Below are 27,380 nucleotides of genomic sequence, written 5' to 3'. Positions count from 1 at the left end.
TCCAGACCCTTGATCATCTTGGTAGGCTTCCTCAGCACACATTGCAGCTTGTCAATATCCTGTTTGAATTGTGATGCCCAGAGCTGGACACAGTATTCCAGTTGTGGTCTGACCAAGGCAGAATACTATTACAGTGGTACCTTGGGTTACAAACGCTTCAGGTTACAGACTCTGCTAACCCAGAAATAGTACCTCGGGTTTAGAACTTTGCTTCAGGATGAGAACAGAAATCGTGCAGCAGCAGCACAGCGGCAGCGGGAGGCCCCATTAGCTAAAGTGGTACCTCAGGTTAAGAACAGTTTCAGGTTAAGAATGGACCTCCGGAATGAATTAAGTTCTTAACCCGAGGTATCACTGTAGTTTCCTTGACCAGGACACTACACTTCTCTTAAGCCTTTATGTGCTGGCTGATACATCAGCAAGTTTAGTATAGGAGCATTAAACATCAATGCAATATTAAGCATATAGATGTTCCCATAGAGCCTAGCGGTGCTGCCACTTTAACTAATGGTTCAGACTCCTGTTTGGTTAGGAATGCAATGGGGATGCTTGTTTTGCTATTGTTTCTTTTTATTTGAGGCTAAATTTTTCTCGCTTGCTCCATCCAGGTGTGCAGACTATATAAGACCGTAACTCATGTTTTCATCCCCCAGGGATTCTGTGTTATAATTAACCTAATTTCCAATGGTTAGGCATCAGAACACTCTCCATGCAGTTTGGCAACATTCAACTGGATCAAAGGCAGTAAGCATGTTGCCTTTTAGATGCCAAGATGCTTTCCTTCCCCTCACTTGAATCCAGGCACTAACAACAGGCTGCAGCCTAGCCACTAACACCAAGGGGAGGCATATTTTCAAACCATGGAAAGAGTAAGCTGAAATAATAATTTCATTCTATTTTGTTCCAGCTGTTAAATCTTGGCAACACAGCTAATCTCCCAACTCATGCTGATTTTCAGTGCAATACTCAGAACATTTTATTATTGTTTCTTATTCAGATGCAACCATTTTTAGCTTCCCCTAATTAGGTATTTGCAGCTAACAAGTGGTCACAATAATAATTATTATTAATATTTCTTTTTTAAAAACCAGCAACATTTCTGTTGCACGCAGATAGAAACACAGTTTGGAGGGCAAAACACAAGAAAATGCCAGGAAAAGTTTGAGCCAGTCTTTACAGTTTGATGAGCATCAGAGGAATAATAACACCACAGTTGTGGAGAAAGATTGAATTGGTTCCCAAGAAAGGGGAAGCTGGCTAACACAAGAAAGCCAGGTACAACTGGATCAGAGACAGCACCAAACCTGAAAATGGCAAGGTCCAATGGGTCGTGTTAATATTCCATATACTGCACCAAAATCTGGTCTTGTCCATGTTACTATGTTAATATTTTATAGTTAAGAGGCAGTGCTGTGGTCTAAACCACTGAGCCTCTTGGGCTTGCTGATCGGAAGGTCGACAATTTGAATCTGCTCGATGGGGTGAGCTCCCATTGCTCTGTCCCAGATCCTGCCAACCTAGCAGTTTGAAAGCACACCAGTGCAAGTAGATAAATAGGTACCACTGCAGTGGGAAGGTAAACGACATTTCTGTGCACTCTGGTTTCCGTTACGGTATTCCGTTGTGCCAGAAGCGGTTTAGTTATGCTGGCTACATGACCCGGAAAGCTGTCTGTGGACAAACGCCGGTTCCCTTGGCCTGAAAAGTGAGATGCGCACCACAACTCCATAGTCGCCTTTGACTGGACTTAACCATCCAGGGGTCCTTTACCTTTTAACTTGTTTACCTGCACAACTAGCAACTTACCAACCAAACAGAGATCATCAAAAATCTGCAGCAGCCCACTAGCAGCTCAGTAAAACTTCCACCTCCCTGGGACTGCAAAAATACAGGTACTGTCAAGCACCTAAAAGGCCACAACATGTGCTGGCTACTGGCTGTATTTGGCTGGGCAGATTTCAAAGTTATACAGGCCTGATTTAGATCTATGTGTAACCAGTTTTCCTTAGCCAGTATGAGAAGGAAACAAATGTAGCTGCGGAATCAATCTTTTCGTTGGCTTGGGTATGAGTTCCTAACCCCCCCCCCCCAAAAAAAAAAAAAATTCCACAGAAAAAAAGGTTGAAAAATAGTTGTAGTGGGTGAAAGAAACAAAGAAAGCAGAAGGTGTGTGGTATGCAGCAGCAGCAGAAAGCAATGGATTCCTTTGGTATTCCCTATTTCAGCAACTGGAATCATATACCTCAGCGGGCCAGGTCTCTTAAGAGTAGAATTAGTAGTTGAGTGAAGATTGAGCAACTGCAATGCAGGAAATTCCTCTCCAGCTGGATTTCCAAGGCAGAGGGAGAAGGGAAGAGACATAGCTCAGTGGTAGAGCATCTCCAGGTAGAGCTGAGAGACAGCCCTTGTCTGAAACTCTAGACAGCCACTGCCAGCCAGTGGAGACAGTACTGAGTTAGATGAACCAGTGGGTCTGACTTCTTATTAGGGCAACTTCTTATGTTCAGCATTTATCTGATAGTGGTAAGGCTAGTTGTTGTTGTTGTTGTTTAGTCGTTTAATTGTGTCCGACTCTTCGTGACCCCATGGACCAGGGCATACCAGGCACTTCTGTCTTCTACTGCTTCCCGCAGTTTGGTCAGACTCATGTTCGTAGCTTCGAGAACACTGTCCAACCATCTCGTCCTCTGTCGTCCCCTTCTCCTTGTGCCCTCCATCTTTCTCAACATCAGGGTCTTTTCCAGGGAGTCTTCTCTTCTCATGAGGTGGCCAAAGTATTGGAGCCTCAGCTTCAGGATCTGTCCTTCCAGTGAGCACTCAGGGCTGATTTCCTTCAGAATGGATCGGTTTGATCTTCTTGCAGTCCATGGGACTCTCAAGAGTATCTTTCAGGACCATAATTTGAAAGCATCAATTCTTTGGCGATCAGCCATTTTTATGGTCCAGCTTTCACTTCCATACATCACTACTGGGAAAACCATAGCTTTTACTATACGGACCTTAGTTGGCAAGGTGATGTCTCTGCTTTTTAAGATGCTGTCTAGGTTTGTCATTGCTTTTCTCCCAAGAAGCAGGCATCTTTTAATTTTGTGACTGCTGTAAGGCTGCTAAGAGTTTCTTTAGGTACAGCTGGCAGATGAGTCATGTTTGCAAACCCTCCAAGTGTTCCTATTTTCCAGGGACAGTTCCAGGGCTGGAACCAAATTTCTGAAGGGCCTTAATTGTCTTAGAAAGGGTTTCCCCTGCTATATAGATCCTGACAGATCTTGTAGACTCCCCAAGCGTCCCTATTTTGGAATGACAGTCCTAGATTTACAGAAGCCATCCTGGTTTCTGATGATCCCAGAATGCCCCACTTTTCCTTAGGGTATCCCTATTTTCATTGGAGACATGTGGGATAGTATGAGCCTCAATTCAATGAGCTTTCTTGATTTAGTGCAAGCACTTCATCAGAAATTTCACTAGTCTGCCACAGAACTAAGCCATAACTAATGACATCATGCCGTGCATTCTTAACAGAGTGAACCACGCTTCTAGTTTGCCATTGGGGTAGATGTCAATCCTGGCTTCTGAAAACCCAGTATGCATTTTTTTAAAAAAAAAATTATGAAGAATAAATTCAAGCTGCTTGATAGCCCCATGATTAAGAGGCAGGGTATTTAAATAAATTTAAATAAAATTGATAGGGAGAAAATAAAATAAAAAAACAGATGGAAGATGCGAAACAGAATACCCATACCAAAAACACATAATTTACTTTGGAGCCATTTTTTTGGGTAAGTCTTTTAAACACTGTGACCAATTTATAAAACTTGGTTTATTATCTACAGTCCTATTGATTTATTAAGGTTCTTTGCTATGAACTTTCAAAAAGATAACCTCCTCTAAAAGATTACAATACAACCTCTGTAAATAAGTAATGTTTGTTATTGCTGTGGGGGGGGGCAAAGTGAGGGTTGTCACTGAGAGTATGCTTACGTTTTAAAGAGGACTAAAGGCAATCAAACTGTCCAATCCAGAAAAGGAGTTTTAATTCACTTTATAATGGACACCTAAAGTTGAATGGAATGAGCACTGTGACCCAACAATAATAATAATAAAATCCTATGAGTCTAGGTGGATGTTTATACGATAAAATGTGAGAGCCACAACTCAAAAACTCATAAAATGAGTTTAAGAGGCCACCCTGCTCCTTCCCAAAATACCAAAGAGAACAAATATTTTCAATATCCAGGTCAAGACAGAAACCCCCTAGTCAATTTACCCTTTGTTACTTGTACAAATCTCAACGTTAACCTAGATTTCCCTTCTGTTTAAAGCAGGAATGTTGCCAAATATGCTGCTACCGCCAAGACCGTGTTGTCCACAAGGGACTACATCAGTGGTAGATAATCACTACACCTAAAATTAAAACACACACATATATTGGGAGGGGGGCGTATCTTTCAGTGATGCAGTATTGGGAACTATGCATGCCCATCTCAATATTTGCTACGTTAGGCTGCCTTCTTCCAGATGGTGGACTTAGTTCTGTCACTAGATACTTTTCAGAGCTCGGCAAGGATTTGGGTGCAAAAGTAATTTGGCTTAAGCCAATAAGGTCTTGGTACGCTGAATATTTACTCTCTCCACCTAGACACAGGGATTTTGTTCATCCAGAGACAATCACAACAATATGTTCTCATAAATTAAATGCTAGGCCAATGCCATTTAGCTTCCATTTTACAGGTAAGAAACAGATACGGAGAAAACCTTTGCAAGCTTTTCCATAGCAAGCCAATGGCCAAGGTGGGCTTTGAAGGCATGACTCACAGGTTCAGTGGTCTTGCTTAGACAATCAAATCTCAGATTAGTTTGCCAAAATGTGAACAAGATTCATGAACCGTCAACACAAATGTGGAAGCAAGTAGGAAGTATAGCTGTCAACGTTTCCCTTTTTTAAAGGGAAATTCTCTTATTCCGAATAGGATTCCTCACAAGAAAAGGGAAAAGTTGACAGCTATGGTAGGAAGTAGCAGTTAGGCATAGCTTCCTCTAACATCTGAACTGAGAAACCATGGCCAATAGCTACCAAACAAGCTATAATATGATGTCATAGTTTAAGATATATTCATATTTTGGCTCATTTGGAATCAAATAACCCTAGTTTCCCAGTTCATATATAATGGGAAACTATGGTTAACTGCAGCTGCCTGACATTTCCCTGTTCATTCAAGGGGAAGAAGAAAAGTGATACAGGCAGGTGCATGAAGTACATTCATATTCCAGCAAATCGGACCCAAATTTGATTGTCTGAACATGGCCAGTGTCTTATATCTTAGCCCATCTGGCATCAAAAGGGCCATTTCAATTGGGGGCAATATATCTGCTTAAAAAGCAAGTGGAAAGGGCAGCCAGAATGAAATAGAAACATCTTGTGGCAAAGTAAATAATCAAACCCTTGCTATAAAATCTCTCTCCCGGGAGAAATTGAATATTCAAATGCTCCGACAATGTTTGCACTGCAGGACAGAGATGCTAGAACACTGAGCTCAAGGAATAAAGTAAACACCACCTTGGCTTCTGGTGCCCACAGAGCTGCCTCCAAACAGCCCTCATTATTATAAACAGACATGAGCCATACTTTGGAAGATGTAATTTTAGCTCCCGTACCCATACATGAAACATTATGTGAACCCGTGGACACTATTTCTTTGAATCTCTATAAATAAAACATGCTGGCAACAACTCTGATTTAATCTTTGGCAGGCTTCCTCCCACACTCTTTAAAAGCTTTGATTGCAACTCGTTCATGTTACTCTCCTTGCCTTATTTGTATTTTTGCTTCTTCTTCTTTTTTGCTAAAACAAAATAATAATAATAAAAAATTCCTTCCAGTAGCACCTTAAAGACCAACTAAGTTAGTTCTTGGTATGAGCTTTCGTGTGCATGCACACTTCTTTTTGCTGTTGTTTTTAGCCTTGTTGTATGCTTTTATACGGTAAGCTGCCCCGAAGGTTCAAAGTGAGTCAAGTGCTGGGATATATAAATGTTTAAAAGTTAAATTAGGCACGTGGCAATTCAACGGAAATTGCCGTTAATATTATCATCACCATTATTTATTAAATCTACATAGCCTGCAATGTTTCTGCAATGAAAATATGGACATCAATAATAGTAATAGGGATAGGGATAGTAATAATACTCTGCCCATCTGACTTTGTGGCCCTAGCCACTTTGGGCGACTTCCAACATATAATGTTTAATGTTTTATTATGTTTTTATATAACAAACTTCCCTATACAGGACTGCTTCCATAAGTCTTCTAAAGGTTGTATAGTTATCTCCTTGGCTTGGGGGTTGCATAACTCCATACCCTTCAACATTTATCCATTGCAAATAAGGAAAAGGGGCCTGGGAGAAGAGGAATATTTTCACCTGGCACCTGAAGTTATGTAATGAAGGCACTAGGTGAGCCTCCCTGGGGAGAGAATTCCACAAGTGGGGAGTCAAGGCAGAAAAGGCCCTTTCTTGTGTTGCTACCCTCTGGACATCTTTTTTCTTAAAATACATTTTAAATTTTCTATTTTACAAACAAAACAGACATTTTGGATACCATTAACTGTCCAGTGACTTCCCTCTCTCTCCTTCCTTGGTTCATTTTATTTATCATTCACTAAAACCATTTTTTCCAGTTCTCCATTTTTACATCCCTCAAACAATGATTACCCTGTTGATTTTATCTTAATGCTGCCAGTGTTTTGAGCTGTGTACAGTCATTTTCCATACAGTCGCTAAATATTTTCCACTCTTCTTTAGATCTATGTTCTTCTACCTTCTGCACCTCTTGTGGAGGGGGCACATGAAAAAAGGCCTCAGATGATGAGCCCAGGGTCTGTTTATAAAGGGAGAGGCAGTCCTTGATGTTGGGATGTTTCACTTTTCATATAAATGACTACAGAGATGCATGTTGGAACACCGTGATCCAGCTCCTATGCCACTTTTAAAATGTAGCTATGCACAGGATGCATACGTTTCCGAGAACAATTCAAAGTGTTGGTGCTGACCTTTGACATCCTAAATGGCCTCGGCCATTTACCGTATTTTTCGCTCTATAAGACGCACCAGACCACAAGACGCACCTAGTTTTTGGAGGAGGAAAACAAGAAAAAAAAAATTCTGAATCTCAGAAGCCAGAACAGCAAGAGGGATCACTGCGCAGTGAAAGCAGCAATCCCTCTTGCTGTTCTGGCTTCTAGGATAGCTGCGCAGCCTGCATTTGCTCCATAAGACGCACACACATTTCCCCTTACTTTTTAGGAGGGAAAAAGTGAGTCTTATAGAGCCCGGACACTGAGGTCCAGCTCCGAGGGCCTTCTGGAGGTTCCCTCACTGCGAGAAGTGAAGCTACAGGGAACCAGGCAGAGGGCCTTCTCAGTAGTGGCGCCCGCCCTTCAAAGATGTCAAGGAGATAAACAACTATCTGACTTTTAGAAGACATCTGAAGGCAGCCCTATTTAGGGAAGTTTTTAATGTTTGATATTTTATCGTGTTTTTAATATTCTGTTGGGAGCTGCCCAGAGTGGCTGGGGAAACTCAGCCAGACGGGCAGGGTATAAATTATAAGTAGTAGTAGTAGTAGTAGTAGTAGTAGTAGTAGTTGTAGTTATTGTTGTTGTTGTTGTTGTTGTTGTTGTTGTTGTTATGGTCATCACATTGAAATTACTAATGTGGAGACTGGGGAAGCATTCACATTTGGGACACATATCTGATTTTCACTTGTGATTTCTGAAAAAGAAAGCTAATGTGCATGTGATTCCCCTTATGAAATGCTGATACTGAGATTTGTTAAATTATAAGCATTAAAGGGGGGAATGGATATGATTACTGTTATTTTTTCGCGTTAAAATTATACACTGCTTGATTGTAGGTGGGGAAACCCTCAAAGGGGTTTCCAAAAAGAGAAAGAAAGATAAAACAATAAAATTGTCACTTAAAAATAAGACAGCAATAATTGAAAACATGCAAAAGTTTTAAAACGACAACAGATGGAAAGAAATTAAAATTCACACACACAATAATAGAACTCTTGGCCATCCCATCCACCAACCGGCAATAGATTCAGGACAGAAAAGGATGTAATTCACATGCTGCATAACTTATTATTATTATTATCATTAATAATAATAATAATAATAATAATAATAATAATAATAATACCCTGCCCATCTGGCTGGGTTTCCCCAGCAACTCTGGGCAGTTTCCAACTAAAGATTAAAAATACATTAAAACATCAGTCATTAAAAACTTCCCTAAACAGGGCTGCCTTCAGATGTCTTCTAAAAGTCAGATAGTTGTTTATTTCCTTGAAATCTGATGGGAGGGTGTTCCAAAGGATGGGCGCCACTACTGAGAAGGCCCTCTGCCTGGTTCTCTATAACCTCACTTCTTGCAGGGAGGGAACTGCCAGAAGGCCCTTGGAGTTGGACCTCAGTGTCCGGGTTGAGCTGTAAGTTCCACAAAATAATAAGTTAATAATCTTTTAAAATGAACTAGATGAATTCACAGAAAAGGGTCCATCAATGAGTGCATTACTGGAGATTAAGGTGACAACTGGATTTGGAGAACCTGCAACATATATTTGGGGAGAGCTTTATTCCCCAAGTGCTCTGTTTTCCTAAAAACTGCAGAGATGAAAACCATTCCAAAGCCATCTTCACTGCCTTTGTGACATCTGAAATGCTGCCACCCCTTAATTTCCCTACTTCCAAAGGCAATATTAGGTCTTTAATTTAGAACTCCTTTCAATCAAACTCAGGATTTCAGGTGAATTGCTATTGACTTTTACAGTGGTACCTCGGGTTACATACGCTTCAGGTTACAGACTCCACTAACTGAGAAATAGTACCTCGGGTTAAGAACTTTGCTTCAGGATGAGAACAGAAATCGTGCGGCAGCAGCGGGAGGCCCCATTAGCTAAAGTGGTACCTCAGGTTAAGAACAGTTTCAGGTTAAGAACGGTCCTCCGGGACGAATTAAGTACGTAACCAGAGGTACCACTGTACTTTTATTCTAGCAATTTGTATCCTGCTTTCTCCTTGTGAAGTATAACTGAAGATGGCCCACAAAGTGAAAAATTATAATAAATAAAACACAGGCACACACAAACAATTAATAAATACAAAATGGCAGCAAGAAAATAGAACATATTTTCCCTTCCCAGCAGAAAAAAAAAGTTCACCATGAGTAATAGATACACGTAACAATATAAAATAACGCCTGCATACAGTGTATCATAAATCAATCTAAGTGCAGGAGAATGACTTTGTCTATTTATATGTCACCCTCAGTGTGTGTGGCATTTTCAGAGAGTGCAAACGGACAGGTCCCTGCCCTGATGAGAATACAAGCTAAAATTCAGGGAAACGAAAAGGAGAGGGAGCTTGAAACTGGGGTGAACAGAATATGCAATAGCTTCTGTTATATGTGTTTTGGCTTATTAAAGTAGAGCATAGACATCACTGAGGCTGTGCCAAAGCCTTCGCAGAAAAGAGGAGTTTTGAGGAAGAATCTGAAAGCCCAGCTCCTGCTGGACATTTGCTGGACATTATTACCTGCAATACATTGCAAGCACTAGTAACACAAATACTGCTAAACTCAATTCCATGTGTACAGTGAGTATTTCAAAATACAAAAGCAGAAGCCAGACTTGGGACTCAGAAAGAGTCTCTGGTTTTCGGACTGCATGGTTTCAAAAGGAAAGAGTTACACTGCATGGAAATATACTCCCCAAGTAGTCCTAAGTAACAGAGAAATTGGCACACTGAGAACCTCCAATCAATCAGTAATCCAACAAATAAAATCCAAATCGGTTCTCTAGTTCTTGGGACACGCAGGGAGGAAAAAAACATTTCCAGTCACCTGCTGTGGTTTGGAGGACGGCTGTGCACCAATTTTTCTCCTGGCAGCCAGAGTGCAAGAGGAAGAGCCAAACCGAAAAGACATCCTGCTTTTGGTTTTTGCCACAGATTTCCTGAAGGATATCCTACTGCTTCAAGGAAACACACACAGCCTTCCATGGGAGGCTCCTACATATGCAAACTGTGCTGCACGGGAGCAAACGAGCTTCTAGAAAGTTCTCACTTTCCATTATGTTTCAGATTACTCCAGCCCAGGGGTCAGCAAACTTTTTCAGCAGGGGGCCGGTCCACTGTCCCTCAGACCTTGTGGAGGGGCCGAACTATATTTTGGAAAAAATAATAATGAATTAATTCATTAATAACGGACGCAGGTATAGCAAGAGAAGATCAGAAAATATTCCTCTAATTGCTAAAAACTGGGGAAAAGAAATTGTGCCAACAAAAATGGAATGGCAAGACAAACTGTTAGAGTATATTGAACTGGCTAGATTAACAGAGGCAATTAGAGATCATGCTAGACAAGAATTTCAAAAAGCATGGGGGAAATGCAGAGAATACTTCACAAAACAGTGCCCTAAAATTCATACCTGGACTTGTTTCGATTAATGTCTGCAGGAGACTTTGTGGATATTTAAGTTATAATTAGAAAAATCTTAATAATTATTCATACAGGAAACAGCTTATAAGAAGTAAATAAGGATGCCAGAAACAGGATAAAGGAAGTCTTTTATTTGGTTGTTTGTATTGTTGTAAATTATGCTTGTTGTTTGTTATGTTTGTGTCTGTTTGGGGGTGGATTTCTGTGTTGGGGGGGTTGTGTTATGTTGTAAATAAAATTTCCAATAAAAATTAAAAAATAATAATAATTCCTTTGCCCCACAAATAACCCAGAGATGCATTTTAAATAAAAGCATGCATTCTACTCATGTAAAAACACCAGGCAGGCCCCACAAATAACCCAGAGATGCATTTTAAATAAAAGAACACATTCTATTCATGTAAAAACACTCTGATTCCCAGACCGTCCGCAGGCCGAATTTAGAAGGCGATTAGGCCGGATCTGGCCCCCGGGCCTTAGTTTGCCTACCCATGCTCCAGCCAATTGCTGTAGGTCTTCCCTAAACTGACCCTTCACTCACCATTGTAGGGCAGTTAAGGGGGATGACCCATATTTAAACAGTATTTCCAAAGCTACCCACATTCATGTTAATAAATGGACTATTTGGGTAGCAGCAAATATCCTGGTAATCATTTCCTCTTCTAGTCACTGAAAAAAACTAACATGGCATGGAGCTGAAAACTCTGGGAGAGATTTCTCCTTTTTAAAAAAAATGAATTAATTCATACAATTAAAAAAATAAAAATACAGTTGCTCTTCTTTCTTTCTCTTTCTTTTTTATAGCAACACAGCTAAAACGCAAACACTGGCTACCTGTAGCCGAAAATAGTGCATGAGCACAAAAACCCAATGTTTTAAACTTCTGCCCTAACCAGGAAAATTAGTATGTGCCACTATTGCTGATTTTAGCAAGAAAACCAAGTAAAAGTTCTAAAAATACTTTTGCATTTTAATTCCAAAATAGCCTGTTTGTTGAATACATACAATTTAGCTCTGCCAGCTGGTATATTATAAGAGTGGTCCACACATCCATCTCAATATGCTGTGCAGGGAGGGGTTGAACCTGGCATAAAAGCCTTGAAAAACTGTGGGTGGTTCCCCAAACATGAGGCACATGCACAAGTACACACAACCAGGCAAATGCTTGTCTACCCAAGCATGAGTTTTGCATGGGAACTTTTTCTCAGGGGTTAGGCAGGCCTTTGTTTCATTCCTTGCTGAATTTTGCGCTTCTCTTCTTCTCCATCGATAGCTTCGGATTTTAGGAGTAAACAAAGCTCCCCCTCAAGCCACAAAGGCTTAAAAACCAAAAGGTTACATTTATTATACGTTAAAAAGGAGTTAAGTGGCTTCTTACATCACTGTCTCGATAGCCATTCTGCTAGGCGAAAAACATTGTGTCCTATTATGCTGTCATGCAACTGATAAAGATCTCCCATTAGCCTGCGAGGTACTTTGAAGGTCATGGAGTCCAGCTCTCCAGACTGAAATGTATTTCTTCGGAGGCCCCATGCTTTCTTGATTGTTTTCTTTATCTGCTCTTGAATATAAACGCACACAGAGCCAGGCATCCATTTCCTGCTCCGCCACAATGCAGAGAACCAAATAGTTGTACAACCTCTCCTTGTTCCACTCTACACGCACGTCAGGAAGACCCGCCATATTGATCATCTATCAAATCTCCCACGTCTTTGAATGGTCAATTGCTGATGATGATCTGGCTTACTACCATTTCTTAGGTATTCACTATCCTTTCTCTCCTCATTTTCTTAACCCCCTAAAAAGTGCTCATTTCTTCCAGAGGTTTCCTGAAGAAAACCATAGCTGAAAATTAGGGTAAATGCAACGAGATGTGCAGGGTCAGAATTACTAAAGCACGGAGGGGGGATCACTGGCCTGTGTTGGTCAGATCCAGCCAACTGATCTGCAGTGAAGTGAGTCTTGGTGGACTCTTTCCGTAGTAGCTGCAGAGATTGCTGAGTGAATTGGAAGAAGAGATGGGGCAGAGGAGGCATATCCTCCCAGCTAGCATGGGAGTGGAGCAAGTTGACCGAGTGACAAGGTAATCTCCACCACCACCTCTTTCCTTCAGCTTGCTTACCTCCCTCCATAGCTAGCATGGGAGGCTTCCTCATAGCAGATCTTATAGTGGATGAAATAAGAAAGAGTTCACCAAAACCACTCAGTCCTACCGTTGATTCCTGTGCCACTCACTGTTATGTACTGAGCTTGGATCCTAGAACAATAGGCAGGTAGGATCCTAGAACAACCTGATTGGCCTGTAGGAGCAGCCCAATCAGGCCCCAGGAGGAAGTTACTCTGCCTATTAGGCCAGTAGGATCCTAGAATGCAACAACTGATTGGCCTGCAGGAGAAGCCCAATCAGGATCCAGGAGGGAAGCAAAATCAGCCAATCAGACGGGACCCATTGTATAGATAATGTATATAAAGCCTGAGGTTTTTTGGGGGGGATTCAATTCACTGTTTTATGAGCTGTAATAAAGAGCATGAAATCACTACGCAACTCCGGGTATATTTCAGACCCCATTGAGACAAGTAAAGGAATGACACCTTCTCCAATAAGTGATGTTCCTTTTTGGTCTGGCTATCACACATCCACACCCCACACCAATCATGTGTCTCATTCTTGGCTGAATACATGTGATGCATTTATGTATGTCTAATGGATGTAAGGGGGTTACTTGTGCGTAAATTGCCTTCGGTTTAGTTTGATTGCTTGCCCAACCATGCTTAGGCTCACAGCTCGCCCTCCGTGACCTGCTAGTCACTTGCAGAATCCGTCAGTGGGCGTTTCTTGAACCTCTTCCAGCATAAAAGCTGTTTGACACCAAGTCTCCGCCTATGTTCCCTGCGCGGAACTCGTCTGCGCAAGTAAGGGGAAGGCTGGGGCGTGCCAGCGCTCTCTCCACTAGTTTCTGGTGAAGGGTCTCGGAGCCCTGTCTCCACTTCCTCCATCTCCCTCTCTTCTCTACTGGTGTTACGCTGAATTCCTTCCCCCCTGCTGGTCCCCTCTCCGGCATCGCTCTGGAGCCCTGCCTCCGCCTCTCGCTCTGATGTCAGTTCCCTGACAGTATGTATTGGTGTGGATGAATGAATGGGGATTGTGAGGGTGAGAATATGTGTGGGGTGCAGCCCTGGGCTCTGGACCCACCCATTGCCAACCAAGTGTACCTCAAAATATTACCCCAGAAGGACTGAAAAAAGGCTCCCCACCCCTAGACTCAAATGGGGAGTGGGGGCAACATCAGACCTTCAGGATTTAGGAGTTGTTGCCTTGGTTTTACTGTAACCTCAAGGACCACCAATTGAAGCCTGGCGTAAAAGTCATACATTTTAGAACAAAATAAATTCTGAACCTAGGATTACCAGAACTGAGCTGGGCTCATGGTCCTTCCACATACAAATCCAGTCCTGGTTTCTCCATTTTTTCTTCATTTCAGCAGCATAATTTTGGGGCGTGGGTATGCGTAAGTTCTTTCATTGCTACCATCCTTAAAACAACTAGGAGTCAGAAACCCTTGCCAATCAACAGAGAATCATCCAGAGATCTACCAGTAACTCCCATTCTACCATCTACACACCCCTATATTAGAGAAAGAGAAAACTCCATACATTCCCTCCCTCCAACAATTAACATAATTAGCATATGATAATACAGTACACTTTGCATCCTATTAGCATCTCCAAACAGAGAGCAATAGAAGACCAATCTACTTTTTAGCCTTAAAAAATAGCAGTAGGAGGCACATGCTTTGCATTGTGTATGTGTGTGTATTGTTGTTGTTTAGTCGTTTAGTTGTGTCCGACTCTTCGTGATCCCATGGACCAGAGCATGCCAGGCACTCCTGTCTTCCACTGCCTCCCGCAGTTTGGTCAAACTTATGCTGGTAGCGTCGAGAACACTGTCCAACCATCACGTCCTCTGTCGTCCCCTTCTCCTTGTGCCCTCCATCTTTCCCAACATCAGGGTCTTTTCCAGGGAGTCTTTTCTTCTCATGAGGTGGCCAAGGTATTGGAGCCTCAGCTTCAGGATCTGTCCTTCCAGTGAGCACTGAAAGGCTGAATAGCTGAATATGTGTGTGTGTGTAGATTTGAGACATATTCATGCATATACATTAAAATAAACTCTGGTCTAATTTAACTGCTTGGGAAGGATGGTGGAGAAGAATTAAGTGAAGAGGACCTAACATGACAGTCCTATGCATGTTGACTTGGAAAGACATTTAATAGCATTCAGTGGAGCTTACTAGTTCTAAGTGTGCTGTCACCTGCATCCAAGGGTGAACATCAGTTTCATGCTGAGTAAAGAATTGAGATCAGTGATCATACAAACCAGTCATAAGTCGGAAGCCGTTATATGGGACGATGCCCTTTTTTACACATCATAATACACAACCTAGTCAACTACAAAAAATCTGGACATTCTGGAACAAGGTGGGAGAAATAATATAGAGGGTTGCACTGACTCAAAGCTGGACAAGAGCATGCCTAAATACGAATGCACAATAATCATATTTGTGTGCATGTATTGAAAAAAAGACACTTCCAAGAGGCTGGAAGGGAACACAACTGCACCGATTCTGGCAAGCCTTTGCAAAGGCTTCACTCAGCTAAGTAGCACACAACTTGCCCACTGGAGCCTAGCTGCCCCAAATCTGTACTAGCTGCTTGGTGCCCATCAGTCCCAATCTGAAAACATTCCCAGAACTGATTAACTATTTCAGCTGATGAAATAGGCAAATTCTCAATGGAACATATCAAAAACCTTCTTTAGCCTATAAGCAGCGAAGCTGATAGGAACCAGCTGAGTAACTTGAAACTGTTCGCCGTTTCCATAACTGGAAAGCACACACATGCTTTAGCTGAGCTCATACACAGCTCTTTAGTGGAATACATATATTGGCTTATGCTAGCAGGGTTTGCCATCTGCTGAACTATGGTTTATAAGTAACTCCACATTTAACTAGAGTCATTAAACTTAAGGTGACATTTGAGAATAATGTAATTGGTTGTGAAGGACTCACCATGCATGGTGGAAATGCCAAAAAGGTGGAATAATAAGTCCCTAAAGGGTTGTCTTTGGGAATGGACTGAGTCAGCAATTCTCCAGTACTACTGAAGACTTCCTCTGCATTCAGCACTAATTTGTCTGAAGTCTATTCTAAGACTTTTGGTAAGAAGAATGAGAAATCCTAAGAACATGTGACTTCGTAATGTATTCCATCTGTTTGCTTCGATTCAACATCTCAGCCACGCAGAGTTTTCTTTCCAGAACTGCAGTTCTTAGAAGTACAGCTATTCAAGCTGTGCATTTTTGCCAAGTCGTCCCTACCAGGGTATCAAAGGGCTACTTTCCACTAAGCTTCCAATCCCCTAATCAACTTCCATAACATCTCCTATTGACTCTGTTTTATATCAATTTACATCACTAATTCAGACAGGGAAACAGCACTTGTGATAAGCAGAACACTTCATGGAATGCTGGCATACAAGCATAATTTCATTTCCCTTTTTTGTAATTCCATAGCATTACACTCATTTTTGGGGGAAAATATTGGAAATCCCTTCCACTGATTGATCAGGGATTATGTCTTCTAGTTTTGGTCTGTCCTATCCAGGAAGCAGCCAATATTATTGTACCCACTTCCTGACCTTTAAAGCGCTAAATGGCTTCAGCCCTGTATATCTGAAGGAGCATCTCCACCCCCATCATTTCAGTCCGGACACTGAGGTCCAACTCTAAGGGGCTTCTGGCGGTTCCCTCATTGCGAGAAGTGAGGTTATAGGGAGCCAGGCAGAGGGCCTTCTTGGTAGTGGCCACCCGCCCTGTGGAATGCCCTCCCATCAGATGTCAAGGAGATAAACAAGGATCTGAATTTTAGAAGACATCTGAAGGCAGCCCTGTACAGTGGTATCTCGGGTTCCAAACACGTTGGGTTACAGACTCCGCTAACCTGGAAGTAGTACCTCGGGTTAAGAACTTTACCTCAGGATGAGAACAGAAATCATGCGGTGGCGGCGTGGGAGGCCCCATTTGCTAAAGTGGTACCTCAGGTTAAGAACAGACCTCCGGAACCAATTAAGTTCGTAACCAGAGGTACCACTGTATAGGGAGGTTTTTAATATTTGACGTTTTACTGTGCTTAATGTTTTAATTTGGTGGAAGCCACCTAGAGTGGCATATAAATAAATTATTATTATTATTATTATTATTAATTTCAAACTCCTTGGGTATCAGACCAACCTTGTTATAATAAGGTGGGGTATCTGGCTGCCATTTGCATTTTTGCAAATGCTCCGTGTTTCAGTGAAAGAGACAACGAGAACCACTGTGATCACACAGATGTTGCTCACTCAGAGAGAAGTTGTGTCCACCTTCTCCTATATATGCTCACTTCGGTGGAAAAGAGACTGAAGCCATACAGTCCTGCTTCTGCCTGCAAAGGCTCATGTGTGTCTCCTATTACCTGCTTTGATGTGTCCCCTATTACCTGCTCCGATGAAGGTTGACCAGTGTAGCCACATGATGACAATACTGACCTCCAAGACAGAAACTGGCCAATGTGACCTCATGTTGATGCTGCTTGCTTGAAAAAGGCACCAGCCATTGTGACTTCATGCTGATGCTGCTCACCTGAAGGACAGGGACTGGCCACTGTGACCACATGCTGATGTCACCTGCTTGAAGGAGACTGGCCATTGTGACCACATGCTGGTGCCAGGATACTGACTAATCCATGTGTCCCCATTTGGATGTCCTTCCCAGGGAGAGAGAAACTGGCCAATGTACCAACCCACCTGAAGGAGAGAGAGGCCATGATGATACTGCCTGCCTGAGGGAGAGACACTGGCGTCTGTGACCGCATGATAATGATGCTCACTTGAAGGAGAGAGAGGGGCCAGCCTCTGTGCCCATGCTTTGCCAACAACTTTCAGGATAAAGGTGCCCAAAGCCTTTGCACCCCATAAAAGAAGAAGTTGAGGCTTCTCAACTTCCTTTCTTACTCTGCCATTCTCTCAAAGGCAAGAGTCATCTTCCCTCCAGCTATCATCCAATGCGTTGGAAGAGGTGGGGGACTGCTATCTTTTGTTGGTTGCCTGTGAAAGCATTTTCTGTTCTGTATCAGTGCTCCAATAATTAGGGGCCAATGAGGAGTTAGCCCTAAGAAGGAAGCAACTTGACAGGGGCTCATGTTATTCCGATAGGAAACAGCGGAAAATTAGAACAAAAAGCAAAGCAAAAATGGCACTAAAATATTACCTCCCATGGGCTCTAAAGGCCAGCAATCAAAGCACCCTGATTAAGATGAACATACAATTTATCACAGGCACTTCCTTATGTATGTTTCATGGTATTTTGTGCATTTTTATTGATTATACTTTACTAATTCTTTATCGCAATAATAAGTGTTTAATTAATATTTGCCGGTATTTAATTTTACTGTTTACTATTATATTTGAATGGATTATTGAATATTGCTTTATTTTATATAAGTTGTTTGTTTTAAAGTTATGTTTTTATTATGACTTTTTGTATTGGATTAGATTGTTATTAGGTATGTGATCTTTGCTGTCTATTTTGTTGTTTCTTTAGCTTGTAAACTGCCTTGTGTGTAGTAATACAGTGGTACCTCGGGTTACATACGCTTCAGGTTACATACGCTTCAGGTTACAGACTCTGCTAACCCAAAAATAGTGCTTCAGGTTAAGAACTTTGCTTAAGGATGAGAACAGAAATTGTGCTCCAGTGGCACGGCAGCAGCAGGAGGCCCCATTAGTTAAAGTGGTGCTTCAGGTTAAGAACAGTTTCAGGTTAAGTACGGACCTCCAGAATGAATTAAGTACTTAACCTGAGGTACCACTGTATAGAAAGGTGGTATACAATTTAAAAGTGAAATGAAATGTAATGAAATTTTACTCAGGTGAATAGGACTGTGTATGAGTTAGGGTTCTATGACTGAAGTATCAAAGCTACATCATAAACAAAAAGGTATCCACAGGTATAAGCAATGCCAGCTCTTAACCAGATAATAAATATTCCTCTCTCTCCAATGACACCTTTGCTAAGCATCTTTCCTCTTGTTCACTTTCTCATTTAAAAGGCATATAAAGCAGGGCTTTCTGTATTTACCAGTCACAGAGGAGAAATAAACATGTTTTCAAACCTGAGTTACTACATTAGTAACACTCATAATCTTTCCTGACAATAAAAACAGTCCTGGTCGCTTAGCTTTAATCATCAAGTAAATTCATATCAAGGATGTAAAATGTTTTATGTAACATACTGAACCGCTCCCAAAAGGACCAAATTGAGAAAAGAACTCAGAAAATTATAATACCGTATTTTTCGCTCTATAAGACGCACCAGACCACAAGACGCACCTAGTTTTTGGAGGAGGAAAACAAGAAAAAAAATATTCTGAATCTCAGAAGCCAGAACAGCAAGAGGGATCGATCCGCCTGGCAGTGAAAGCAGCAATCCCTCTTGCTGTTCTGGCTTCTGTGATAGCTGCACAGCCTGCATTCGCTCCATAAGACACACACACATTTCCCCTTACTTTTTAGGAGGGAAAAAGTGAGTCTTATAGAGCAAAAAATACAGTAATTGTGTTTCGTCCTGAGCCCTTTTCCCTGAATAGTCAGTCAGCAAAATAACGGCCATGCTCTTTGATTACAACTATATCCATTTTTACTTCCATCATGGAACCCAAGACTGTATGTGGTTTATGGGCAATCTCCCATCCAAACATTGGCTCATGCCCTGCTTAGATGCTTCTACCATGCTTTTAGAATGAACTATGCACTGGATTCAGGTGGATAGCCATGTTGATCTGTCATAGTCATAATAAACAACAAGATGAAAGATGAAAAAATCTTTGTTTAATAATTCCAGTGGCACCTTTTAACTAGATATAAGCTTTCAATGTATGAGCTTTCATGTGTAATACATACTTCATCAGATACTCTGAAGCACAGATCGCTTCAACCTTATAACTGTTGATGACTGTTATGGCAGTTGGTTCCATAGGGAAGGGCAAGGGATTTTTAAAGGGATAGATGACCAAAATTAGCTTTAGTATGTATAATGGGACATGAATCCAATAGACCAGTTCTTTCCATGGTAATGAGTTTTAATTCAGCAACTTCTCTTTCAAGTGTATTTCTAAAATTCTTTTGCAATAAGACAGCCACTTTAAGATCTCGTATAGAATGTCCTGGGAGATTGAAGTGTTCTTGCATTGGTTTTCTCTGTTTTATGATTCCTGATGTCAGAATTATGCCCATTTATCCTTTGGCGTAAAGTTTGTCCTGTTTGTCCACTATAGAGAGCTGAAGGGCACTGTTGGCATTTGATAGCATATATAATTTTTGCTATTTATTTTGTGGTTTTATTTTTGAGGCTTTTTCAGTTAATTTGTTTTTGTGACTGTGTGGAACCCAGTTCAGCTACTGATTGATTGTGTGACTGCAGAAATGGATAAAAAACCCCGTCCAAACAATGACTATCATCAGTGCAGGTTAGATAATAATAATAATTGTAATTTTTATCATCTACAATACTATCTTATTTATTTTAAAGTACAGTACATTGATCATTGCTTTCATTTTATGGATCAATGGTCTCCTTAGATAGTAAAAATCATGTTAAATTGTTTTAGGGGTTGTTTTTAAAAGTCTGGAACGGATTAATCCAGTTTGCATTACTTTCTATGGGAAAGAATGCCTTGGTTTTGGAACGCTTTGGTTTTGGAATGGACTTCCAGAACGGATTAAGTTTGAGAACCAAGGTACCACTGTACACCAAGTTTAATAATGCTCTAAGGCAGGAGAAATATTTCAAGAAGGCTGAGCAAGCTGATAAAAACCTCAAGCATGTCTGACATAGCAAAGCTTGGTTAAAGTTAGAAGACTTCAGAGATGTATTTGAGAAACCGTGCAGCACTTTAACGATCCAAAACACAAATTACAATGCCTTACCATCACTCACGAAGTTGGCCTAGTATTTCTTTCTATATATGTAAACACTGCGAAGGACAAGCCTGCCACCTACTTCCTCATTCACGAGGCAAAAATAAAATAAGGATAAAATGAGTGCAGCTATTTTTGGCACTTGTTATGGTCCAGGTGGCCTGTCTGGCCTGATTCACTCGGCCAGTTTTCCTTTGCATCTGGGAATTCTGACCTTCATGCTTCCCAACTAATTGTATCACATTATCTCCTTTTTGTCTGCAATTTTCCTCTCCGCAAAAGGTTGCAAAAATCTCATGCGCTGTGTTAGAAAGTCTCAATTAACCTCTAACCTTGCTTTAATGCATGCGGCTTGGGTTATTCCTCACACCCAACCGTGGGCCCATTAACACGTTGTCATAAAACAAAAACTGTTTTGACGGGCTGTAATTGCTGCTAAGTGATGCTGAACAAGGGTTTTTTTGTTCCGCCACTAAATGGGCAGTGTAAGCAGCGAAGACCATTGTCACAGAACCAGCCGGGGTGAGAGAGGTTCTGTTTGAGGCAAGTTCCTGCCCACTGCTTGTATCTCTTTAAGCACTTAAACAACCCAGCTTTCTAGAGCTGTGAGCTGATGAAGGCCCACTGTATCTTGAGCGGACACAATGCTAATCTGACAACGCTGCACAAAGCATGTGTGACAACTCCCAGGGGGAACTGCAGAAAGATTTTCCCTCCATACTGCAAATATAATTAGTTTATGTTAGCTGTAAAAGGCCAAAGGTTAGAGAAGGCCAGGGCCCGTTTTGTTTTTAGGCAAGATAGTGAAATAATTGCTTGATGCTCAGATCTGCAGGTGCTTTATGAAGCTCATTTGGGCTTGGCAGCCCGCAGTGAAAGCTGATTTCCTCCCCAAATGCTGGATTCCATGTGACAGAACCAATTTGCCAGGACAAGGGTGACGGCTCATTCATGCCATTCATAATTAAAGTACCTGTTACAGTCAACACTTGCATGGGTAACTTTTTTCTTATGGTCGAAAAGGGTGCTGTCCTCCTAACACTCACCACGTCCAAAGCTGAGCCTTTAAAATGAGAGAAGGGGAAAGGAAACTGGGTAACAGTACTGTGCAGTAATGTGGCAGGAGAAGGAAGAGGGCCAACCTGTCTTCCCCGCCAAAAGCTCCCTGAACAAAGCTAGCACACAGTCTCAGCTTCTGTTTGTGGTTTTCCAGAGGTACTACCCCACCTAGTGAGACTTTCTAGGAATGGTTGACCAGGCTGCCTCCAGTGTTGTGAAGACTTATGTATATGATGCTGTGAGTATAAACAGCAGAGCTTTGGAGAATGAATACAGCACTTGATTATAGGGGCAGATCTTGAACATGAAAAGGGAATGGCAAAAGTAATTACATTTCCCACAGGAAGTTGCTCCCTCATCTAACAACTGTCTGCCATACTGGGAGAAGAAAAAAGGACTACCTTCTTCTGTTTAGATTCAGGTAGGTTGCTGTGTTGGTCTGACGCAGTCAAAATAAATTAAAAAATTGTCCAGTAGACTGGGGAAAACTGTCTGCGGACAAACTTTGGCTCCCTCGGCCAGTAAAATGAGATAAGCACCGCAACCCCTGAGTCATTCGTGAATGGACTTAACTGTCAGGGGTCCTTTACCTTTACATTTACCTTAGAGACCAACTAAGTTTGTTCTGGCTATAAGCTTAAGGGTGCATGCACACTTCTTCAGCTAGAACAAACTTAGTTGGTCTCTAAGGTGCTACTGGACAATTTTTTAAATTTTTTAAATTTATTTTGACTTCTTCTGTTTACCACTTCATAAATCTATCCCTTAATCCTAGAAATCCAGGACCAATCCAGTTGTTCGGTCTTAATTTTCTCTCATCCGAAAAAATCCAAACAACTCAAAAGACAGGCCAAGTGCCAGCAAATTTCTCCTCTTGTGCACAGCTCACTGGACACATAGGTCACCTGAAGGAGCCTTACTCCAGATGCTGCCTCTACAAGTCTACCACCCACAAGCAGCAGGGCCTTATTAGTTGTGGCACTCCTCTTATGGAATGCTGCAGACCTTCGCAGCCGGCTCCCTTCTGGTGTTTAGGAAGCAGGTGGAAACACCGCCGTTTCATCAGGCCATTTGTTTGTTGGGCAAATGCACAGACTGCTTTTCAACAAATGACATCAAAGAGGGTTACCATTTAAAAACAAATGAGAGTGCCATTAAAATTACAGCACCAATAATGTAACGTCAGTACAACTGTGGATTAAAGAGAGAGAGGTGGGGTTAAACAACATCTTAGTTGTAAAAAGCTTGCCTGAAAAGAAGGATTTGCCGGTGTGGTGGTGCTGTGGAGCTGCCAACAGCGATACTCCTCCAACATTTCTCTGATGAAAATAGGAACGCCCTATTCCATACCCAGTGGGACGCGGGTGGCGCTGTGGTCTAAACCACTGAGCCTAGGGCTTGCCAATCAGAAGGTCGGCGGTTTGAATCTCCATGACTTGGTGAGCTCCCGTTGTTCATTCCTAGCTCCTACCCACCTAGCAGTTCAAAACCATGTCAAAGTGCAAGTAGATAAATAGGTACCGCTTTGGCGGGAAGGTAAACGCTGTTTCCATGCGCTGCTCTGGTTTCGCCAGAAGCGGCTTAGTCATGCTGGCCACATGAGCCAGAAAAGCTGTCTGCGGACAAACGCTGGCTCCCTTGGCCTGTAAAGCAAGATGAGTGCTGCAACCCCAGAGTCGTCCACGACTGGACCTTTACCTTTATTCCATAACCTCCAACATTTATCCAATGAAAATTGGGACATCCTAATGAAAATCGCGACATTTTGGGATCAAATCTGAAACTGAGATGGCTTATGCAAATTCAGGGCCTTCCCTGGAAAATAGGACACTTGGAGGTTCTGCACTACTACCATTACCTGAATGGTGTGACAACAGAGCAATCGGCTAGTGAAGCCAGGACTGTTCAGGTGCAGCTACGGAGCCCTGACCTCATCCCTGTCCCATCTAGATAAGCGAAAGCAATCCCTGTCAGTAGAACAGTTCTGCAGCACCACGCCCGCTGCTCCCACCGAAAAATCTTCACAGCTCATTTAAAAAAAAACGAGAAACAGCCTTCTGAGTCCCTCACAGCGAACTCTGCAATTGATTCTATAGCAGGAAACGATCGTGGTGGGGGAAGGGACAATCCCTGAGAATTGTTGAATGGGGGGGGCGGAAGGGAGGCCCTCATCTTTCTATTGCATTGGCATCAAGCGGATTCCCCTGGAGTGTGCAAATAACTCTGTACACACTGAGCTGGCACCGAAATCCCAGGGCCATGCTAAACACCATGAGGAGATTCTATTTGTTTGCTTTTCCCGGTCACAGTGCTGGAGTATGGCCTAGAAAAACTCTGGTCTGTTACTTTCGAAGCAGAAAGGGAATCCTTTCTCCCCTTCAACAAGTTACCAGGAGGTATCAGTGTCAAGATGTAAACAGAACAACTCCCCCCTTTAATTCACCCTCTATGCCAGTTGTTTTCTGCTGCAACATTAATCATTACAAATCAAGCTGAAATTCAACCTTGGCCCTCTCTGCTTACTTGCTTTGCATAAATATGATGGAAGGAATTGCTGCAGCTGAAGGGCAGATTGGGGAAATGCTATGTGTTTGTATGTTTGTTTAACGTTCCCATGCATAGTGTTGACACAAAACAGTAGGGTTAAACAAAGGCAAATTGGATTTCATTGTTGCCTACTGCTCATGTTGCAAGGTTGGTTCTATCCATATGTACCCACACGCTGTTACCAACATTGCACATTTTATCAAAGCTTATTGATATATTTGTACTTCTGACCTTATATAGCTAAAGGGAACCCTGACCATTAGATCCAGTCGTGACCAACTCTGGGGTTGCGGCGCTCATCTTGCTTTATTGGCCAAGGGAGCCAGGGTACAGCTTCCGGGTCATGTGGCCAGCATGACTAAGCCACTTCTGGCGAACCAGAGCAGTGCACGGAAACACCATTTACCTTCCCGCAGGAGTGGTACCTATTTATCTACTTGCACTTTGACGTGCTTTCGAACTGCTAGGTTGTCAGGAGCAGGGACCGAGCAACGGGAGCTCACCCCGTCGCGGGGATTCGAACCCCGCGAAAAGGCTGGTCATTTGAAGAAGGGGGTTTGTCACTCAAGATCTCCCAATCCATTATAACTGCACAACCCGTATTTACTGATATGTGCCTGAATCTGACCTTGATATAGTGGAAGTCTAGAAATGCTCGCAGGTACATTCACATCCCAAAGTCAAAAATTGCCGAAGGAACATCACTGCATTCCTGAACTGCTGATCCTTTGTCATCTTCTCCTGTATTGTTGATGGCAGGGGTATTGCACTTCTAACCTAAACCAACTAGTGTTAGAATTGCAGGAATAATTTTGGCATGTGCTACCAACGCCTTTCCTCTCATTCCTCTTGGCAGTGTAGAAGGGAAAAATGGCCGGGAGGGAATGAATATTAGGCAGAAGTCCCCTGCATGCTGGATTTGTGATTCAGAATCTGAATATGTGAGCCAATTCCCAACTCCTCTCTCACAGTCACAACAAATCTGTTTTTATCTCCATCCCCTCTTCATGCAAATTTGATTCTCATTCGAAACTTGGGTAATCATGTACTGAACAGTTTGGAAGCAACAATGGAACAACCCCAAAATGATGCTGTTTCTACACATTCAGGGACTCCATGGGTATTCCAAAACTTGCAAGTTAAAAGAATGAGAAATGTTAATGCATAGCTCAACAAGGACCTAGGAGCTTCCAGGTAATTGCTGCACAATGCTGAGAGTAGTTAGAGCACAAAATGTTGAAGATGCCCCCAGAGGGTTAGAGAAGGAAAGTGAAGCAAGGAGGAGAGGCATGTGGCCGCTGAAGCCCATCGCAGGCATCTGTCTGTCTTGGGAAACAATGCAGAAGTGTGCCTTTGGGAGTGAAGTTTAACCGTCAGAGAGTTGCAGTGTCTGCTGTGGCTGTAGAGACCAATAAAGGAGAAACATATTTTGTTGCACGGGATGCGGGTGGCACTGTGGGTTAAATCACAGAGCCTAGGACTTGCCAATTTCCTTCTGGGCTCAAGGTATTGGTTTTAACAAAGCTTTGGACACACTGGGACTCTCACACCTCATGAACTATCTCTCTACTCACCTGTTAAGGTTCAGTCCAGTCAATGTTACTGGTGTGTCATCTTTAGGGCCAGTGCAAAGTAGTGGATAGGCATCAGCTGAGTTGACCAGACGTCTATTAGTGGCTATTGGTAATGGTGATGAAATGTCTGCTAAACAGATTTGGGGTCAGGTTTAGCCAAATGCTAGTTGTCTTGATTAGGGACGCAGGTGGCACTGTAGGTTAAACCACAGAGCCTAGGACTTGCCGATCAGAAGGTCGGCAGTTCGAATCCCCACGATGGGGTGAGCTCCCATTGCTCAGTCCCTGCTCCTGCCCACCTAGCAGTTTGAAAGCACGTCAACGTGCAAGTAGATAAATAGGTACCGTTCCGGCAGGAAGCTAAAGGGTGTTTCTGTGCACTGCTCTGGTTCGCCAGAAGCGGCTTAGTCATGCTGGCCACATGACCCAGAAGCTGTACGCCAGCTCCCTTGGCCAATAAAGCGAGATGAGCGCCGCAACCCCAGAGTCAGCCACGACTGGACCTAATGGTCAGGGGTATCTTTACCTTTACCTTTATATTTTGTTGCAGCTGGGGCAGATGAAGGCATCCAGTTGTGCTGCTGCAGATGCACCAAGGCATTTCTTCTCTCTGCACTCTGCCCAGCAGTCAATCCTCCTCTGGTCACTGCTATGGATGCAAGACCTGACTGTGTCTCCAGGAACTGCGGTCACTTGCAAGGGATTCCCACCATTATGAAGCCCTTAACAGTGTAGTATCTTAGGAGGGGAGGACTGGGGTTTGGAGGATGCACAACACAAGATTCAAAAACTCTCATTGCTGCACTGTATGTTGGAGGTTTCAGGAGAGGGGAAAGATAAAGGATACTTCCCCCATTCTGTAGAACCTCTGTCTAAACAGCAATAAAGAGCTCGGGTTCAGCACTAATAGCCATAAAGGTAAAGGTAAAGGGACCCCTGACCATTAGGTCCAGTCGTGGCCAACTCTGGGGTTGCGGTGCTCATCTCGCTTTATTGGCCGAGGGAGCCAGCGTACAGCTTCCAGGTCATGTGGCCAGCATGACTAAGCCGCTTCTGGCGAACCAGAGCAGTGCACAGAAATGCCGTTTACCTTCCCGCTGGAGCAGTACCTATTTATCTACTTGCACTTCGTGCTTTCAAACTGCTAGGTGGGCAGGAGCAGGGACCGAGCAATGGGAGCTCACCCCGTTGCGGGGATTCGAACTGCCAACCTTCTGATCAGCAAGTCCTAGGCTCTGTGGTTTAACCCACAGCGCCACCCGTGTCCCATACTAATAGCCATATCCAGCTTTAAATGGCACAGGAGGGGTAGGCTTAAGAAAAACCAATGTCATTTTTTTCCCTTTTCCCTTTTCCCTTTTCTGAAAACTCACCCCCCCACACACACACCTGGATCAGCTGGCAGGGAGGGGAGGCAGAACTGACCTGGCCTCCTAGCACCGGGATTGCTGCAGCTTTCCAGGTGTGTTTGTGTGCTGAAACATGGGTGGATATGGGGTGTCCACACCGTGCTGACCTCACCTCTCCTGATAAGCTGCAGTGATGCTAGTGCCAGGGGACCGGTTATGTGCCACTGCCCCTCCTGTCAGCTGCTCCTGAACATGCAAACGCTGCCCATGAGCTCCATTAAAGTGCTACAAAGCTTCTGCTGCAGGCTGGCAGGAGTCCAGAACAGGGACATTCCTCTTAAGA

At 42.8% G+C, this 27,380-nt stretch overlaps 1 protein-coding gene across 4 annotated transcripts in view; it reads right to left on the bottom strand.

Moving 5' to 3' along the window:
- Positions 1-27,380, bottom strand: part of LOC307212652 (uncharacterized protein) — a 230,559-nt gene that overhangs the window by 142,320 nt on the left and 60,859 nt on the right. The window lies entirely within an intron of this gene.

The sequence above is a fragment of the Podarcis cretensis genome (assembly GCF_951804945.1).
Source record: "Podarcis cretensis genome assembly, chromosome: 3".
Lineage (NCBI taxonomy): Eukaryota > Metazoa > Chordata > Lepidosauria > Squamata > Lacertidae > Podarcis > Podarcis cretensis.
Note: the sequence above shows the minus strand (reverse complement) of the source record. Positions and strands in the feature narration are given on the sequence as shown.